This window comes from Leuciscus leuciscus (genome assembly GCF_965113295.1).
Source record: "Leuciscus leuciscus genome assembly, chromosome: 11".
NCBI lineage: Eukaryota > Metazoa > Chordata > Actinopteri > Cypriniformes > Leuciscidae > Leuciscus > Leuciscus leuciscus.
Genome location: NC_138735.1, coordinates 22088269 through 22108535, shown reverse-complemented (window position 1 = coordinate 22108535; position 20267 = coordinate 22088269).

Here is a 20267-nt window from a genome sequence, read left to right as displayed (position 1 = left end):
GAACAGTACAGTATATTTATTGTTATATATTTGATCATTTTAAATCTAACTTTTGTGATGTTTTGCTTTAAAAGTTGCACTGTTACGCAGTAATTTTACATTTACTGTAAGTGAGTAATATTAAGTTACATGTATTTAGAATTAGCTAGTTAGGGTTAGTTGCATGTAATTATGCATAATGTATAGTTATTAATTACATGTAAGTTAACATATGTAACAATGACACTGTAAAATAAAGTGTTACAATGACATTTAAACATTTTACATGTAACCAAAGTGTCCAAACTGAAGGTACAAACTATCACCCATAAAATATTTTCAAACAGTACTTTGAATAACAATTAAGAGCAGGGTCTTCAAACCCCATTTTTATATATATCTCCATCTATATTATAAAGTCTATCTACCCTCTTTAACTAATATGAAGAGTTGGCCATTTATGAAAGCTTCCTTTGTCCTTTCACCCAGCTCTCATAGAGTACTCACTTAGTTAATTGGTGCTCTTATTTGATTAATTGGAAAAATTCCATTGTACTCTCCACAGCGCCTTTTTTTATGGAGGTGTCTCTTCACATTCTCAATCATCCACTTTTAAACATTTTTACAAATGTTAAATATGTGCACTTGAGTCAGTAATTAGATCAATTAAATTAATTGAAACCTTAAGCTCCATTAAAATCAAGAGAGATTTTTATGACTTTAATTTGTCTCTTTAGCCTTGGCAAGATATTGTCTTGAGGACCTCTCTTTTTTTTTTTTTGCTGAATCAAAAGTCCCTTTCTCACCTCTCACGGTTCTGTTTCTGATGATTTAATTATTTATCTAGCATGAGCGAATGAAAAGAGAGCTTGTTAAAGCTAACAAGTCTTTTCATGATAATCATTCTGAATGGTGACTGCAGAGGTCACCTGTTTGTTTTGGCTGTCAGGTTGCATTTCCACATCCTCTTATTCAACATGACACAGACAGCAGTGTGAGTGTAGACTGTGACATTTCGCTCCTTTCCTGTCAGCTGAGGAAGACCTGCACTCGCTGATAATTGTGTCTCTCTAAGTGGCAGCTAAAGCTCTGCGTGCCATTTTCAAAATGTGGAATGTGCTCATTGGACATTTGGCAATTAAATGCATCTTAATCATTTATCATCTTAATCATGATACGGGGCTAGTTGGCACTCGTTTTACCTTAGTGAATATATTTCACGGTAAGTTTTATAAAAATGATATATAAGCACATACTTTTAAAGATTTTCATAATTACTGACACAAAAAAATACATCTTAAATATTCTGAAAACCGTGATACGTTTGCTCGAAACAGCAGCATATATATACATACACATACAAATGTATATATAGTTTATATATATATAAAAAAAATTGTTTATAGTTATTACTGATTAGTAATAGCTAATATTCTAATAATAGGTATTATACAATTTTTATATTATTGCCTCTAACTTTATATATTTTTTATATTTTTCTTTTTTGAACCATACTTGTTTGGGATTTCTAAACACATGCTGAATGTCACACAGTACCAGCGAACGAAAGCAGTCATTAAGATGTATTACTGCGGTTATGATAATCACAGCTCAGTGCCTCACAGATATACTTTAGAAGAGTTACTAGACAACCGTGTTGTCCTCCATTCCAGAATTATGCCAGATAGATATTAAAAGAGGAGGGGAGAAGAAGATGATCTTGATGCTAATGGTGGCTTTAGGGCTCAGTGATTGGGTTAAATCATCGTGATTCATTAGTAATCTCAAACAGCCTACATTGCATTGTCAAATAAAGTGTTTAATTTGAGCTTGCCCTGATTGATGCCTGTATTTCACACTGATTGGAAAAAAGCATAATGTTTTTGCCGATCCATCTATCTATCTATCTATCTATCTATCTATCTATCTATCTATCTATCTATCTATCTATCTATCTATCTATCTATCTATCTATCTATCTATCTATCTATCTATCCATCCATCTAGCTATATCCATATCTACCCATCCATCCATCCATCCATCAATCTCCATATCTATCTATCTATCCATCCATCCATCCATATCTACCTATCCATCCATCCATCTATATCCATATCTATCCATCCGTCCATCCATCCATCCATCCATCCATCTCTACCTATCCTTCCATCAATCCATCCATTTATATCCATATCTACCCATCCATCCATCTATATCCATATCTACCCATCCATCCATCTATATCCATATCTACCCATCCATCCATCCATCCATCTTCATATCTATCTATCCATCCATCAATCCATCCATATCCATATCTACCTATCCTTCCATCCATCCATCTCAGATCGTCTGTCTATCTGTCTATCGGCGTCCCTCTGACTGCACTGTATATGAGTGACAGGTGTCACCTCAGAGACTGTGACCTGTATGCGTGAGATAGAGCGGTTCGGTGGAACAGTGTGTGCAGAGGAGTTCTTCCACTCCGCTTTGCTTTGCTTCACCTGACAGCGCTGCCACGTATTGTCAGATGGCATCAACAGATGACTGACAAAAGAGCCTCTCCACTGCAGACAGATCTGCCACCGTCTGTGGAGGGGAGGGTGACAGAGTCCACTTGCAAGAGTTGCGCATAACGCTCCCGTGTTCCACATTTGAGGAGTATGTGAGCCAAATGGCACGTTTATGAGATTTACTCTCTAAAATGACTTAACTATATCTATAAATGATTTTTTTGTATTTGTTCATTTAAATAAAAGAATAAAAATCCACTTTACTTTATAAACTCAGTTGTGCTGGAGTTAATATAGTCAGCCCTGTGTAGCAGATGGCTAGTCCTGCTAGATCAAAATGGTGTTTCATTCCTAGACTTGGAATTGTGGAAGGACCCTCCTGTTTCCAAACTCAGTGTGCCCGACACAAATCGAGGTGCACGGCATAAACAACACTGTCACTTTAATATTTGCCCTTTTGGTGACGGTGCCCATAAACCTGACTCCATTCCAACAGCTTGATTTCACAAATGGAAAAACAGCATCTGTTTTCCTGCAGCTTCACATATGGCTGTGATTGTTGCTCATATGAGATGAGGCAGGTAGGCCGGGCGGCAGGGGTCCCAGAGCATAGCATGCAGCTCTGGGGACCCGGCTGGGGTCTTCTGTGAACGGCACTCGGTCCCTGGCCAGATGAACCTGCATTGACAATGAGGCCAGACAGAGAAAGTCATAGCGTTAATGTTCCTGCAGGCACCTCACCCGGTGGCTTGGAGCAGATTACCAGACGATCATTGATCATGCCAAACAAACAACTACTTTGTTTGGTTAATTGATCTTTCCATATTTCCTGAATTGTTTGGGAAATCTATGATTTGTACTGTCTATAAGATTGAGATGGAATGGTGGAAACAAAATTGATTAATTGATACTAATAGAAAACACTATAATATTGTTTTCGCTTCACTTTTTAATATCTGTTCTAAAGAAGTTTTTACCCTTTTTAATCTAAAGTTGAGATGTTCAGACGAATGGATGGATGGATGGATAGATGAATAGATCTGTCCATCTATCTGTCAATCTATCTGTCAATCTATCTGTCAATCTATCTGTCAATCTATCTGTCAATCTATCTGTCAATCTATCTGTCAATCTATCTATCTATCTATCTATCTATCTATCTATCTATCTATCTGTCTGTCTGTCTGTCTGTCTATGTATGTCAATATAGTATCTATCTCGATATATTATCTATTTATCTGTCTGTCTATGTCGATATATTATCCATCCATCCATCCATCCATCCATCCATCCATCCATCCATCCATCCATCCATCCATCCATCCATCCATCCATCCATCCATCCATCCATCCATCCATCCATCCATCTGTCTTCCTAGATGGATAGTTAGATCTGGTCTGTTCTTATATTTATATGATTACACATCACCTGTCATAATCAAGGACCCTGCTGCTGCACAGCCTTCAGAGGGTCACTGGGGAATATGTGACTGCTCAGCAGATAGTGATTTCAGAGCCACACAGACTTGCTTTGTTCTTATGCAAATAGAACCCAGCCTCTCTATGATCTACTGCTAAACATGTTACGCATGCACAAGAACACACATATACACAAACACTGGTGTGTACAGTCATTCATTATTGAATGTACACAAACTCAAGCGCTGACGCTCAGCAAATGATTAAATAGTCTCAAACTCCCGCTTTCGGCATCAAGCACATCTGATCAGGGGGGGAAAAAAGAGAAAAAGTACTGGTAATGATTGCTAATTGCCTTGTTAGTATGAAAACAAAGCTGTACTTTTTTTGCTTCAAGGGCTAAATTACCAGCAAATAAGCGAGTGGAAGGAATTGCGTGAAGGAAGCTGGTTTCACACGAGCATCTGCAAATGCAGCTGGTGTGCGATCTGGCTCCTCCTTCTCCTTTGGAGGATGCCAGACGAGACCTTACCAGCATCTAAACTGTGAGCAGCGTGATGTGACATTATAAAACTAGGTCGCTCGCATTATAATCAACAAAGTTGTCTACAGTATCTATCTGGGAAATAATGGAAACGATTTAGTTTTGTCACTGACTAGCAGTAGAATTTAGTATGCAAGTGAGGCCCTGTCCCAAATGATGCACTTGCTGCGGACTCAAGGCCTTCTCTTTTTACATGAAGCATTTTGCTTGTCTTAATTGTTGTTTTAGATTAATAGTCACTGTCACTCATGTTGCCTCAAATCTTCAACTTATTGAAAAAAGATCACCAATTAATAAATGTAAAAAAAATTTATCTGTTCTATCAGTGCAAAATTGCTTAAATTGTGAACGCCCCATTCTGCATTAAATGAAGTGTGCACACAAAAAAAGTTGCTGCCTTACATTTTTTCAATCAACTTGGATATTTAAGTCATTTCAACTTAAATTAGGCCTACATAAAACTGACATAAAAAAATTTGTTGAATCTTGTATAACTTCAACTTATTTTGATGAGCTAAAGCAATGTAAAAACATGTTGTCATAACTTATTTATCATATAATTTTTTTTACAGTGCAGTGTAGACAATTTTGTCGATAGCAATGAGAGCAAACTAGTTTTGTAGCATGGTTTGCTTGCAGGTTTAGACATGAGTTGCTAACAATGAATCCTCTGATCAGCTTATCTAATATAAAAAAGTGAAACTGACAACACCTTTTTACGATTGTAAGCTGTTTCCCACCACATTTTGTTTAGTTTTTCATAGAAATGTACCGAGATGCATCTATTTTTCCTTTTTTCCCTGTTTTTCCGCTGATATAGCATGCTGAGACATGGGACCTGCAGTGAAGATTAAAGTTTATGAATGCACAATAATGATGCCTACATCTGGATATTTTCCTTTTTCTCCTGGAAACAATATTTCAGATGCAGTTAACATGATTAAGAGAGAGAGAGAGAGAGAGAGAGAGGGGGAAAAAACAGATCTATTCCTTGGAGAAATGCATGTTTATACCAGCAGTCACCTGTCACAGCGAAGCCCAAATGAGATTCAGCAGCCTATTGTCCCAATCAGCATTTTCCTTCGTTCTAAATGCTCCCCAGAGACAATCATTATTACATGACATGCTCTTCATCGTGGATAAACGGTGCTTAGTGTGCCAGGCCCGTCTGGGGTAGATGGACAGCTCTGGACCCGAAAAATGAAAGGGCCTGCAGCTTCATTGACATTTTAATCAAAAACAGTTAGTGAAGAATCACTTGCTTGTGGGAGGGCTTTGTATTCAAGCATATTCTCAAAATTCACTGGCTGCATCACGCAACCTTCTGACAAGCAATTTACCTGCTGTCAGTGGGATTGTGGCTGTCACCAGCAGGGCCACCTGTTGTGACGGGTCTTTCTGAAGCTGGGCACAGAAAAAAGAAGAGAATAAAAGGGGAACAGGGTGGTCAAAAAGTCTGGGACACAGCATGGAGTCGCAAGCAGATTGGGGGATCATAGATGGCCTAGATTGACTTTAATGGGAGGGAGGATATTCAATTAAACTGTATTTGATTTTCTGAGAAGAACCAGAACGTTTCTGCCTTGCCATCACAAAAATAATATTTCTAGACCCTTTCTCATACCATGTAGGTTACAGAAAGAATAATTATTTTTAAGCCTGTTAAATGACAAAAAACTGAAATAATTTGCATGGTGATTAATTGCTTATATGAATTTGGTTGAGAAAGTTATATTGTTGTGGCAGACGAGTAAAGCAAAATCTTATTTTATTGAAAATACATACTGGTCAGGGGACATGATTAATTGTGTTAAACTTTAATCACTGAATTTTGTATTACTATTATTATTATACATTATTATAGTACATTATTAAGTGATAAGTATGAATTATTATTTCACTTATGTCTCTAGAGATGAAGAAGCTTTTATATTGTTCACAGAGTTGGATCCCGATGCAATTGATAATCTTTCATATTTTAAGGTCAGTTTTTTCTTGTGCTGCAGGAACAAGCATTAAGATGTGTTATGTTCTTAAGATCTCTTGAGACTCTCAGCATCATTCATTTACTCGCTCGTTGTTTGGCACCATTTTCACTTGTCACTGTTTCAATAATCAGGCTGGGAAATATGCATTTCCAACTGTGCAACGGTCCAACCAAGTATTTACATAAATGTTGAACGAACAATTTCCGCCTCATGAAGGTTATTTTGACTCCTTTTGTCAGATTTAATGTCCTCCGTGAGTTGGAATGTGCAGACGATATTAGGCACGCAAAATGATAACATTAGCATTTCTGTTAAATAATTCATAGTGTTCTGAAGCCCCTGAGTAAGTTTAAACATTGCAGACAACAATCCTCAAACCCGATCCCATACAACTAATTGTTAAATACACTCCATTGGGTTTTAAAGATGTTGTCACAGACTTTTCATTAAACATTAATGTGCAATCCCAGTGATTTCATGCTATCCAATTTTTATATCTCCCTTTTAATGGCACTCTCCGAAAAGCATTAAACTCATCATAAATCGCTTAGTAATAATGATGGTGAGGAAAAATCCTGTTTCTAGCCTGTCAAAAGTTGATCTATGTTGAGAGGTGCAGAGTCTTGATTCCAGCTCTGTAATGAATTACACCCTGACACCAGGTGACAAAACAATCTGATACTGAAATAGAGAGATATTCTGAATTTCATCCACCCCTTCCAAGTTACAAAACTTTTAAGCAACAAATTTTACAAAAATTAAGCAACAACATACTGTCAGACCAAAAAAACTCCTTGTTATTTCATCGCCCCAAATGAGTAGCCTATTATGGTTAAGGTTTTAAATTGAGATTTGATTCTTATACTAAAAAAAAAAGAGAAAAAAAAAGAAAAAAAAAAGAAACAGAACTCAATGAAATTTCTTTTTGGTTTCATATGCACTCATTGTACTGAAATACTCTGAGACTAGCGGCACCACTTTTGAATCTAAATCGCATATCTAAAAACCTGGTTGTTTTAATTGAATCAGAACATACGCGACCAGTGTATTCACGATTACTCTTAAGTTATGAGTCAGCTCTTTTTATTGAATCAAAACATATAGCACAACCAGTGTATTCTGATAGTATATGAAATCCGAACTACTACATTTTCTATGCTCTCATTGTCATGTGACCTACAGTACCAGCATCAGTTGTGTCACTTCACTCTCCCGTGGCCTCATGGGATAGTGAAGTTTCCATTAGATTAAGTGTCTATTCCAACTTTAGAGTCTCGCAGAAAGTATTAGTCTACTTTTCGCCTCCTGTTTTATAAATACTGTGTGTGAATTCATACATACACTTTTCACACACTGTTTTTCGCCTACTAGTAGGCAAGCGTGTATATTTGGATGCAGCTCTACATTGCGAAGAGTATATTATGATTCCCGTATATTCTGAGCCGATTCTTTTTAGTGAATCAAACACATACAGATTAGTGTAGTCCGATTCCCCAACGAATTACTCTTAGTGAATCAGTCACGTACAGCTTTCAAGTTACTGTTTTATTGTACTTAAAGTCCCACTGTAGTCAATTCTTTTATCCCTTAAAACTCATCTTTGATCACCAAAATGACATATTTAAGCGTCTTTTCTTTGGAAAAAAAATGTCTTCATGTCTTAAAATAGCTTGAATGTACCTCTACACCCTTGCCTAATTTAGTATACACGGTTCTATGAATATGCTAATTGACCCCACCCCCACTCACTCACTACAGCTCAGAGATCCACACGTTGACGTGATTGGTTACAAGGTGTAATGTCAGAAACACCAGCGATTACAAACCGCGTTTTTGAGACCGTCTTTGATTCACTGCAGTTTTAAGGAGAAAATACTCAGCAATGGTGTTGACTTATGAATTTACACATGGTTTGTGTATTAAAAACACAATAATATTATGTATAAAAAAATATTTAAAACACCACATAGAAATATAAACAATATTAAAACCTTGATTTTCACCACATGGGGACTTTAAGGCTCGTGAGACTTAATCACTCACTGACTGCAATAAATAAATGTAATACTTAAAAATCATTAAAAAAGTTTTTAATGAAACTGTTATCATTAAGAAGAACCAGAATTGTTCAATTCTTTATGATTCCTTTCCCTAGTTATGATTCTCTAGTATAAAATGAAAAAAATCTAGTAAACGTACTCTATGGGGCCGTTTACACAACACCAAAAAAAAACAAAAAAAACCCTGAAAACTTTATGCATTTTTGCCGTTCATTTACACGACAACAGAGTTTTGGGGCCCTGAAAATGCAAGCTTTTGAAAAGGGTTTTCAAAGTGCAAATTTTCGAAAACGATACCGTTATCATTTCAGTGTAAATGACAAAAATGCAAATCTGTGAAAACGGTGTCGTCATGCGCATGCGTATTATGTGTTCAGTCTATAGTCGTTTCAGTCGTTTTGGCAGATCCGTGTGAACAGATCGTTTTGACAATGTTGTCATCTGTATGGGAAAAAAGCACAGAATTTTTTTTTTACATAGTTTACGTGTAAATGTACCATTAGTTTGCTACTGCTCTGTCTGTATGATATTATTTCCCTGAAATAGAGGCGAAGCATGGCCTGACAGCTGCCTAATTTACTTGTGTCACCAGGGTGACTTAATTGAGCAGCAGTCCTTCTGACAGCACGCACACAGACGGCACAAGAAAGGTGGTGGTGTCTGCTTTTTTGATGCACACAGAACAACCAAGGTCACTTTAATTAACTGCCAAATTGCTATTTAAATGATGATACTGATCACTCACTTTGCAATATAGGAAAGCTACTTGCTGTCATGGTAATTTAGTGCCATAGGGGGAACGGACGTCTCATGTCCTGCCACGTAGCAGGTTTTATGTCTCTGTGCTCAATATTTATTTGCAGGAGATGCATTGCATTCCTCAGGAGAATTTCAATTAGACACCTGAGTTTTTTTTTTGTGTGTGTGTGTGATCCCTTTGTTTTGCATGCTAAGACAAAGCACCTGATTGCATACTGAGATTGAAAAAACCAAACTGTTTCCTCCAATGTAATTCCCTTGCTAATGGACACAAGGTTACTGTGAATCACTGCTCATTTAGTTGCTAATTGGACCAGGGATGTGAACATGTCCCTAAAATAGTCTACATTTGGACTATATGAACATATTACATCAACAAATGCCTTTCTCAAACAGTCCTCACACATGAGAGCCTGGCTGGAGACCACCAGACTAGGATCCAGACCGTTTGAGATTTATTCTAGTCAGTCTCCACCCCATTACCATTAGCGTCCATCTGGCACTGTAGCCGTGTGCAGGACTCCTAAAGGTTACTCATTTACATACAGTAAATGCTCCACCAATAATTGCGGCCCTTTAATCAGTTAGCAACTAGCTTGTGAGCTGTATGGCCAATCCCTACAGTGAAATAAAACTCAGATTGAAGAAGGGGACAGGAAATGAAGTCCTGAAATGTCATCACAACGGCTTTCTCTTTCAGTTAAACAGTGCATAATTTTGTCATATATTACGATGGGTGATCAGAACCTGATTTATTGTTGTAATCATTTGCCATATGGCACAAACTGTGTTCCCCCCTTATAGTCAAATAAGAAGAGATTATAAGATGAGGTCATAACCTTCTGCACAGCATAAAATGAATCTCAGTCTGTTTGGAGAAACTAAAAGGCCAAAAAATTATGCAAATATATTTATCTGTTGACAACGCAGGCCTCTGTTGTTTACAGCTCTTTAAAATATGAAACGCCCTCAAGAAATGTTTGGCAACATCTATAAACTAAATATGATTTCTGTCAGAAAATCAGTGTTGAGGAAGCTGTAGAAGGAAGCCCATTTCCACCACATAAGTAAACATTTTGGTAAACGATAATTATGAAAAAGTCAAAATGAGATAAAAGTTCATAATTATGAGATAAAAATGCAAAAGTATGACATAAAAAGTCAAAATTATGACACAAAATGTCATGATTATACAAGTTATAAAAATACATATAATTACATATGATTTACCATGTTTGTTTTTTTATGTAGCAGAAATACAAACTACAATCTACTCATTAACTCTTATGTCAAACTAACTTTTTGTTAGATACGCAAGCTAACAAAATGTATCTGGCTAACTACATTGAAGCTAAATAAGGGGGCAATATATTAAAATATATAACTGATATGTATATTAAATATATAAACAATTAGGATTTCAGTTAGTGTGACAGCATTAAACTCAAAATACAATGGAAAAACTTTAAAAATATATATAAAATGAAACAGGGACATTTGCGCAGGGAAGTTTGAATGAACCAGTTCAATAAAATGAATCAGATTTTCCAATTCTGAATGAATATATATCATATTCATATGAAGATATTCTAGTGAGTGTGTTTATTACTACAGTGTGATAGTAAAAAAAAAAAATTTTAATAGGATCCATTCCGAGCATATATGTTGGTTGACTTAGTGATCTTGTCACCACCCCGGAACTTCCTCCCATCTTCCCACTGTTTACTAATTGAAGCACATGAAAAAAAAAAAAATAGTATTCATATATTTAAATGCCCATTGTGGCTGATTTTAATAGATTACAGCTTCTCTTTGATGGTTTTCTGATGTAAACGTGATGTGTCATGAGGAAAAAAGATGGCATGATTGAGCTGCCGCAGCGGGCTCGTGTGAGTGACGGGTGGTTGGCAGGTCAGGCCCTCTCTGTTGAGTCTGGCCTGCTCCAGCACACTCACCTGTCATCTCAGGTGAAGTCCACTGCACATCTAAGAGCAGAGGCAGTAGGACGGCTAAAGAGCTGGGATTTGACTTTGACATGAAGTAGGTCTCTATTTGTCTAGTGTCTGAATAATATGTGGATTATATGTTATCTGAGATATTGTGCAGTTAGCAAAAAAAAATAATTTGTGAAATATATACACTCACCTCATGTGATTCAAAATCAGTATCAGTGCGAACAAAATAATTAGTCTTTTCCTAACACAAACCTACACCTTATAAATAATTTAACAATTAGTAATGTACCACTTTATGATAGTTTATGTTTTTAAAGCTTGAAAGCCCTGTACTTTTGTGCTCCACTAATGAAAGAAAGTCATATGCTGTCAACTACATGAGGATGAGTAAATAATGTCAGAATATTAGGAATAAAAATAATTTAATGCTTTTTTTTTTGCTTTATAACTGCCATAATTGTAATTATTTTGATGAATTTTACGCAGATGTTGATCTGACTTGTACAAACTCACAAAGGCCATAAATGTGTATCAAATATTGGTTTAAATATTCAAATATCAAAACATTTATTTTAGACATTTTTCACATTTCTGGGAAGGAATGTCAGAAGTGGAAGTCATAATTGGGTAAACTTCAATAGTGGTCAATGGGAGACCAAAGCAAATGTTTGTTTTTTTTGTATTCCCATTTGCTCTTATAGTCCACCATAGTGATTTCATGACTTTCCAAAACAGGAAAAAAAAAAAAAGATTACAGAAGTCAGAAGAGAAAAATATGTTACATTTACCATCACTCCCTCAGCCATTGTATTAGTGACACACTTACAGCATTGTTAACTGTCACGTCTTCGGTTGTGCTCTTAATTTATTTGTTTCCAGTTCAGTTTCATGTGTTTCCTTTGTCTCTGTTAATTTGTTTCCATGGTTTTTGATTTGCCCTCATGTGTCTCACCTGTGTCTAGTTAATTATCTTGTTTAGTCCCGAGGGTTTCTTTGTATATATAGCCCTCATTTTCAGTTGTTCTTTGTCACTTCTTGTCATTGCTTTGGTGGTTGTTCTCTGTGTATGGTGTTTTGTTCCTCTGCTATAACTGTGAAAATACATTTAAACAATTTTAAGCTTTTTTATTTTTTTTAAGCAAAGTAACTTACAATGTAGTGCACAAATTACATTACTGCCACATACTCAGCCTACTAAGTATACGTAATACTAAATGAAAAAGATGAAGCTCATTTGTTATCATACTTTTCACACATTACTGTACTGGATGTACCGAGTAGAACTGATATCACTGTATATCATGGCAAGCCCAGGATGTAATATTTGGTGAGTATCTGTTAGCATTTATGGTTTTTATTCTTGTTTCTTGTATTTTGTCATGGATGCAACAATTAACATTCTAGATATAGGGCACAACAACCCATATTAATCGACCACTAATCTGAATTTTGTTTCTCCCTCAATGTTTTCACATCTAAATTATGCTTCACTTATCCTCTTTAGATCGTTTCCAAATGTTGTTTAAATATCACACGACGCCCTCATTTAAACAGCAATGCTCAAATGTTAAGGTGTATTCAGAAAATTTGCACCAAGTGAATAAGACTATCTAAGGTTAGAACAAGTGGTGCCTGAGATCTAACTAAATGTGAAGTACATCACATTCATTATCATAAACTACAGTAAGGAGGCACCGTAATTAGGCCAAATCTGCTCTGACGTCTCTCTGCTTCAACTCGCCGGCTTCTGTCCTCCAAGACAGCAGCAGATTTAACATTACGTTACAACTCTTTCACCATTAATCCTGGAACTGATGGGAAAAGCAAAAGATTCTTGCTTCAGACACATACACACAAACACACATCTCTCTCAGACATGTCAAGGGAAATCGGGAATTGGCTACACATACATGCCACATTTTTTTCTGTCCGTTTCAAAAGACTGTCCTGACAAGTATCGTGGGCCATGTGTCCATCAAAGTCAGTCTGATACAGGCAGCAAAGACTAAGGATGGGAAGGTGGAGCAGTTCCTGACTCAGCCTAACCAGAGCACAGGAGATCAAAACACTGCAGCTGGTTTATAAAGCGAATGATTTAAGGAAAAAGAGTAAGACAAGAAAAAGAATAAACTGTTTTGAACAGTTAAAAATGTATTCACCAGTTTTCAGCTAGAAAGATTGAAAGTGAAAAAATATATTTATATTATAACATTTATATTTATGCACATACTTAATTCTTAGGATTCGATGTAGCATCAAACATTTCTTTAAAATCATGATTTCACATTAGTTAGAAAAATAAGATGTAAATTCAAAATTAATTAGTAAAAAATACCCCCGCCATGCAGGAAATGTGTTTTCATCTATATGTTGCCTATTTAAAAGCTGTGTATCAATGACTCATTGCTGCAGGTGATTTCTGTCCCCCGGGCGTTCGAGGGGTGAACATCAAAAAATTGCATCTGCATTTTAAATATTATGATTTTCATTGTCACATTAAAAAGCATTTGCCTGTGTGTTCTCCATGTAGAGCACTAAAGCGTGCCTTGGGAGTCTAGGCCCTGTCGAAGAGATTTGCATCAAGGCATCGCCGGTGTCCCACGTCTCTCTCTGGAGAGCGGCATGCATCAATCTAGAATCAACAAACAGCTCAGCTAATTAATAGTTGCACCATGAGGGAGAGCTTTTGAACAATGTTGACTGGTCCTTGCCTCCAGACCCACGACACTAAAAGCTACTGCTGGATTCCCGAGGATAGGTGACCTAGAGGTTGCTCCAAGGCTCTCTTTGAATGCACATGTTTGTGGGTTTGAATTTTTGTGAGGTCTGAATTTGAATCCCACAGGAGGTGTCCCCTAATTACTTTTAAATTAGCGTTTCTTCACAGCGCCTACCTGCTGAGAGGCAGGCTACCCGTTATTTGGAAGTGCTGTGCATGTGTAACTGTGTTTAATACAATAACTTGGGAGTGATATGATCTTTTTTTAATACATGTTTATAATAAACGAGACAAAGAATTAGATAGCTAAAAATCATTTTGGCAGACCAACCTTCACAGTTTGATGTAGAATTGTTTTATGACTAAAAAGTGACTAAAATTACTGAGTAGGAAGAATTGATTAGATGTTTAGGCTGAAAACAAGGTTTGGTTGCATTTTATTTTACAGTATGTGCACTTACGTGTACTCACAGTGTACTTACCTAAGAAAGTACTGGTTAATATAAGGAAACTACCTGTACATGGGTTAAGGTTAGGTTCAGGGTTAGTACCTAAGTATTACCAGTTATTAATTAACTGGGTAATGCTGTTAACTCGCTTGCAGTTGGTGCAGATTGCTGTTGCTAGATTGCTGATGGGTCTTCGTAAACACCAGCATATAACACCGATCTTAGTTACTTTAAATTGGCTTCCTATCTAATACAGGGTTGATTTTGAATTACTTATTTTAGTATATAAAGTTATTTAATTTTGCGCTTGCATAAACCTCAAAGGAATCTAAGGTCATCAAATCGGATGATTCTAGACGACCCTAGGACTAGATAAAAAACGAGTGGTGACCGGGCGTTTTCAGTGGTGGCCCCAAAGCGTTGGAATAGTTTGCCTATATATCTTAGACTATTACCCACAATGGGTTCTTTTAAAAGAATTTTGAAGTTGTATATTCGCTAGAGTTAGGCTTTGGCTCTACACACTGAGTAAACAAAGCGGGTCTCATTCTTTGCTATGATGTTTGTTTATTTATTCATTACTCTCTCTCCTTCTGTGCTATTGGTCTCCTTTTTACTATTGTACAGCACATTGGTCAACCTTGTGTTGTTTTAATTGTGCTCTATAGTTATTGTAATTACGTACATGGGGAACAGGACTGTAAAATAAAGTGCTACCCAAGATGTCTTTAAGTGCAATGAAAGTATGGGTTTGTTCACACTTGGCAGGTTTAGTTCGAACTCTGGTGTGATTGCTCTATTAGTGCGGTTCATTTGAATAAGTCTGAATGCCATCCGAACCCTTGGTGCGCACCAAACAAGCGCACTTAGACCCACATATTTTGGGGGTCTTGGTCCAGTTCCAAACAAACTCTGGTGCGGTTTGACTGAAATATGAATGCAACACGGACCAAAGACATCTAAAGAACCCAAAACAGGATGTGATGTATCTTGATGTGTATAAATTGATTTGTGGAGGAATTGCCGGCGCTATTTTTTACACAATTTTTTTACGACTCCTTTACACATTTTATAAGCTGCGTGTGAGTTAAAGGGATAGTTCACTTTGAAATAAATTTTTGGTATGTTTTAGGTTACCTCAAGGGCATCCAAGATGTAGGTGTCTTTTTCCGCAGTAGTTTCAATTTTGATATTTTTAGGTCAAACCGTTCTTGTCTGTCAGTCATATAATGCAGGTCGATGGTCACTGTCTCAAAGAGCATGCACAGAGTCCAAATTAAAACAATTCCCCGTCGTCCAAATTAAACAATTCCCCATCGTAAGTACACATTGATGGCCTAAGACACGAAACGAGCGGTTTGTGTGAGAAAACGAACAGTATTTATATAGTTTTTACCTCTTATACACAGCCATGTCGAAGTGATCTGATCTGACGTGTACGCAGACTGGTGCATAGATATATACACTAGATGTCGCCTTAAAGACATTCGTTCCAATGAACTGCCGTAGACAAGGCGACATCTAGTGTGTATATATCTATGCACCAGTCTGCGCACACGTCAGATCAGATCAGTTCGACATGGCTGTGTATAAGAGGTAAAAACTATATAAATACTGTTCGTTTTCTCACACAAACCGCTCGTTTCGTGTCTTAGGCCATCAATGTGTACTTACGATGGGGAATTGTTTAATTTGGACGACGGGGAATTGTTTTAATTTGGACTCTGTGCATGCTCTTTGAGATAATGACCATAGACCTGCATTATATGACTGACAGACAAGAACGGTTTGAGCTAAAAATATCAAAATTGAAACTACTGCGGAAAAAAAGACACCTACATCTTGGATGCCCTTGAGGTAAGCTAAAACATACCAAAAATGTATTTCAAAGTGAACTATCCCTTTAAAATACCACCTCTTCATTTTAATGTAGAATCTTATTTCATTTTAACTAATGTATGTCTTTTCATTTCTTTCTTTTATTGTATTTTTTTTATTTCTTATGAAACTTTTTTTATGATGCTATTCTTTTTAAATATTTTTTTTCTGTAAAGCACTTTGAATTACCACTGTGTATGAAATAAACTTGCCTTGCCTACAAATATAAACACACACCTTAAATGGAGACCAGAGGGTGTCAAGCTCCAAAAAGGACAAAAAAGCTCTATAAAAGAAATTCAAATGATTCATAAACTACATTCCTAGTCTTCTGCAGCCATACAGTATAATACCTTTATGTGGCCTGAGTACATTTACGTTTTGAAGAGTACATTTTGGGAACTATCTCTTTAAGTACAATGAATGCCAAAGTCCTGTTTATTTGTTCATTTGGGATGAGTGAGGATATTTAGTCACCTTTTGTGTAGGCATGCTTGCAAACTGCTCTCGTGAAAGGTGCCCTCCCACCATCCCACCCCAAACACAAGGCCCCATCTGCTTAGAGAATGCCACAACATTCATCAAAGCACAGATGATAATGGCCTTGGCATCCTCATTATGAGCGCAGAGTAATCTTCATTTGTACATGGCCATGACAATGAGACGGGCATGGCGTTGGATACACAAATAGCTTAATATCTTCTAGTTTTCCGTTGGTTTATGGCATGATGAAAAACAAAAATACTATTTTAACAATATTTCGTGTGAAGCTGATAAAGCTCAAGTCAGTCATTTTTGCACCACTAGCGTCACTGAATGTTATTGCAAAAAGCAGCTGTGTTCTGATTCACAGGGTTTCTATGCAGTGTTCACTGTGCCCTATAGAGTGCAATAGTGCCCGCCCACTTTTCAGCAGCGTTGGTTCCGGAAGTATTTCTCCCACAGGGATTTAAAAAGAAAAAGTCTTTGTTAAAGCTTTAGAAGTCATGAACCAAGGCAACCAACTAACCGGTGTATCGCAAAATTACAACATTTTTATTTTAAGCAAAATAGTTTTTTAACATCCGACAAAAAGGCAAAGGTACTGACTGTGTTCTTGACGATTTCAGAGAGAGAGAGAACTACAATCCCATGAAGCATTGCGAATGAAATAACTGAATTAGAAACTATTAATTCAAAGTTGTTGATTATATCTTTTGAAACAATTATATTTAAGTTTATTGCTAAATAATGCATATAAATACAAATATTTAAGTATTCTGACAGCATATCGAGACCGACTTTTTACATCATTTGCAGTGCTTAGTGGGAGAGGCAAGATTCCCTGCAAGATCTTTTTGCGTGATTTCCTTGCTGTGGTTCTCTGATTGGTGGAACTTTCTATGGTGGAATACCCTGTGAAGTCTACTTGGTCAAATGTAATGCACCAAGGGCCAGATTTACTAAACAGGGCAAATTAGCGTGAGAGCGCAATTCCAAAAAAGTGCAGATGGGAGTGGAAAGTTCTGCGCGTGATCTACTGATGACGCGCAAATTAAAGAACACAGTTGGATCATTTCCATAATGACCAACGCAATCTACAGTACCAAGAGCAGTGCAAATAAGCATTCGGTTTAAGACATGCTTTTTTTGGGCAGTAAATAACGGCGCAAATGCCAGTAATTTGACTAGCTCAAACCTTAGTAAATCACTTTGCATGATTCATTTAAATACTCCCCCCCCCCCCCCCCCAAAAAAAAGTTTGCGCTGCCACAAGCTGTTAGTAAATGGAGTGTGTTCCAACAGGTTTTCTCCCTATATTTCATTGGTCAGACAAACAGATAGCCCCACCCCAAACACACAGCATTGACAGAGCTAATGCTCAATCATACAATACATTGTTTTTTTATTCATTGTCATAATAGATAAAAATATATATTAGTTTAGGAATATTAAAAAACATTAAATAAAATTTAACATTAAAAATCACAAATCACATTCTACTTCCTTAAATATCTTTATTAATACAAACAGAATATCACTGTTTAAAGATTCCTTGTACACTTGAGGTTGAATATGCACCCCCAAAAATCAGATGTGCAAAAGGGGGACAAGCATGATTTCGTGCCCCTGCTTGGCAGGAACACGCAGACGGCCACTTCCCTTTATGTGGGTCACACACGGTTCCCAGCTGTTTGAAAGAGTCAGCTGTGCCACTATTGCGCCCACCAACATCTGCTCCACAAAAACAATCTCCAGCTTTTAGCACTCAAATGGAGGTTACACCATATGCCAGCCAGCCACTTAGTTTATGCCAGGGGAGCCAGGCTCGCACTCGTCTCAGCAACAATGAGGAGACGAGAGAAAACGGGTGATGTGACTGCAGCCTCACATGCTCTGTGCGGCTCCATCAGGCCATCAAGGATGTGCCATGTGCATCTGTTCAAGGTGTTGGCAGCGGTGCCTGCTGAATATTAATGCCTCTAAACAACGGTTTATCTGCAAGGTCTGCTCCAAGGTCTGTTCAAGTTTTTCCTGGGCGCGTGTGGCACGCACGACAGGTAAACAGACACGCAGGCGCTGAATGTAATCAGACTGCGGGCAATAAGCGCTGTCACCGCACGTGTGTGGATTTGCGACTCTCTGCGGGCTGGAGGTGTTTGTGTTGGCGTGGAGAAAATGTCAACACATCTGTTAAAAGAGGTCGGTGCTGTATTAGAGATTTTAGGTGACTTATGTAATTGGCTCTTAACTTTTGACCCTTGATGAGTTTAAATGGCAGAAATATTGAAAGTATTCTGGACTGTTTTGTTAACTGAGACAGCCGATTCATTGAAAAGATCCGACACAAATAAATAATCATTCAGTTATCAAACTTCTCCCACGAACATGAACTTGTAACATGTAACTTATGGCCCTCTAGCGGTTAAAAAACAAAACCGTGTGTATTTTGCGGAACAACATTGTTTTGGTTGTGCTTCGGCTCTGATGAATGAGGTTATCCTACAGCTCATAAAACATTCACTACTAGACTTAATAGATACAACCACTTCAGATGAAAATGATCTTTAAGCTGACTTGCTGAAGACGTTACTATAGCTATACCCATTAATAGACACGGTACTTCTTTGAAAATAAATTCCAGCACAACAAACATAATGAAATGACCCTTCACAATAGAAAAAGCTTTACAATGAACTCTGTTAGAGAGCTACATATGAAAATCTGTTCAGTAAAATACACGACCAACCTGTTGAGAAATAAAAACACCATCTCCGCATCACTTTTACAACATTAATCCCTTCTCCGAAACACCAAGCCAATGTTGATTCTTGTTTTATTACAAGCTCTGTCACGTTCTTTTTTTTGCCAGCAGACTCTCCTCTGTTCGCCGTTTTTGTTTAAAACAAGAAAACAAATTCTGAGGCGAGAGACTTTTTATTTCGTAAAAAACGAATGACATTACGAAAATAACGTTAGAAACATGACACTGACATATAGCCTGACCACAACATCTCATCTGACAGAGCAGATACTGAATCAGGACAACGCGTTTTTCTAAGGCGGTCCTTACTTAAACTACGTCTGACAAAACAGTCAACAGCTTTCACGTACATCTTTCAAAATAAATGTCTTGCATCAGAAAAAACATTTAGAAATACGTTTTTTTGTTTCTTTGACTGCATACTCCGCAACCCACTCAAAACGGTCTTGCAACCCACAAGTTGAGAAACACAGACACCTTTAAAACGAACTACTTTTAAACTAAATCTTTCTTCTAAAAACATGACAGTGCTATGTGTTCATAAAAGCATGCGACCGAATAATTGCACTTTAACTTTGCTTCACTATTCAGCGAAAAAAGGCAGAGCATGTGATATGCAATCTACCCATTAAGACCAATTAAGAAAACCGGTCTGAATTGTATCTGCTGTAACACAGCTCAGTACACAGAGAGGTGATAATGACGTTTTAATTAAATATGGGAGGAAAAGGTCCCAAAATGAAGCTTACAGCTAACCAA